This window comes from Heterocephalus glaber, unplaced genomic scaffold, assembly GCF_053883595.1.
Source record: "Heterocephalus glaber isolate CG9 unplaced genomic scaffold, H.glaber_assembly_v1.0 deba00001555, whole genome shotgun sequence".
Taxonomy (NCBI): domain Eukaryota; kingdom Metazoa; phylum Chordata; class Mammalia; order Rodentia; family Bathyergidae; genus Heterocephalus; species Heterocephalus glaber.
The window spans coordinates 1,488,746-1,490,063 of NW_028258346.1; positions in this window are offsets into that span (position 1 = coordinate 1,488,746).

The following is a 1,318-nucleotide window of genomic DNA, read 5'->3' on the forward strand; positions in this document are numbered from 1 at the left end:
TTGATTTCTTTCATTAGGTTGATTCCTAGGTATTACAGTTTTTTGGATGCTATCGTGAAAGGAATTATTTGCCCTATTTCTCTCTCAGTGAGTCTGTCATTGGTGTAGAGGAAAGCTATTGATTTTTGTGTGTTGACCTTGTAACCAGCTACTTGACTGAATTTGGTTATTAAGTCTAGAAGACTTTGGGTGGAGTTCTTGGGGTCTTCTATACAGAGTATCATGTCATCTGCAAATAATGACAATTTGACTTCTTCATTTCCTATCTTTATTCCTTTTATTTCTTTCTCTTGTCTAATTGCCATGGCTGATGTTTCTAAAACTATATTGAACAAGAGTGGTGATAGTGGACATCCTTGTCTTGTTCCTGATTTTAGTGTGAAGGATTTCAGTTTTTGATCATTTAGTATGATATTGGCTGTTGGTTTTTCATAGATGGCTTTTATCAGTTTGAGGTAGAGACCATCTATTCCAATTTTTTGTAGGGTTTTTATCATAAATGTGTGTTGGATTTTGTCAAATGCTTTTTCTGTGTCTATGGAGCTAATCATATGGTTTTTGTCCTTGGCTCTATTGATATACTGTATTACATTGATTGATTTGCATATGTTGAACCATCCCTGCATCCCTGGGATGAATCCCACTTGGTCAGGGTGTATGATCTTTTTGATGATCTTCTGCATTCTATTTGCCAGTACCTTATTAAGGATTTTTGCATCTATGTTCATTAGTGAGATTGGCCTATAGTTCTCCTTTTCGGTTGGGTCTTTCTCTGCTTTGGGGATCAAGGTGATGCTTGCTTCCAGGAATGAATTTGGGAGGATTGCTTCCCTTTCAATTTCATTGAAGAGTTCAAACAGTAGTGGCAGTAGTTCCTTTCTAAATGTCTTGTAGAATTCAGCAGTGAAGCCATCAGGGCCCAGGCTTTTCTTAGTTGATAAGCTTTTAATTACATTTTCAATTTCATTGGTTGATATTGGGTTGTTTAGAATTTTTAGGTCTTCTTCGTTCAACTTTGGTAATTCATATGTATCTAGGAATCTGTCCATTTCTTCTGTGTTTTCATAGGTTCTGGAAGTAGGTATTGATGATCCTCTGGATTTCTGCTGGGTCTGTTGTAATTTCACCCTTTTCATTCCTAATTGCATGGATTTGGGCCTTTTCTTTCCTTTTTCTGACAAGGTTGGCTAAAGGTTTGTCAATTTTGTTGATTCTTTTGAAGAACCAACTCTTGGCTTCATTGATTTTTTTTGTATTGTTCTCTTAGTCTCTATTGCATTGATTTCTCCTCTGATCTTTATAATTTCCTCCCTTGTAT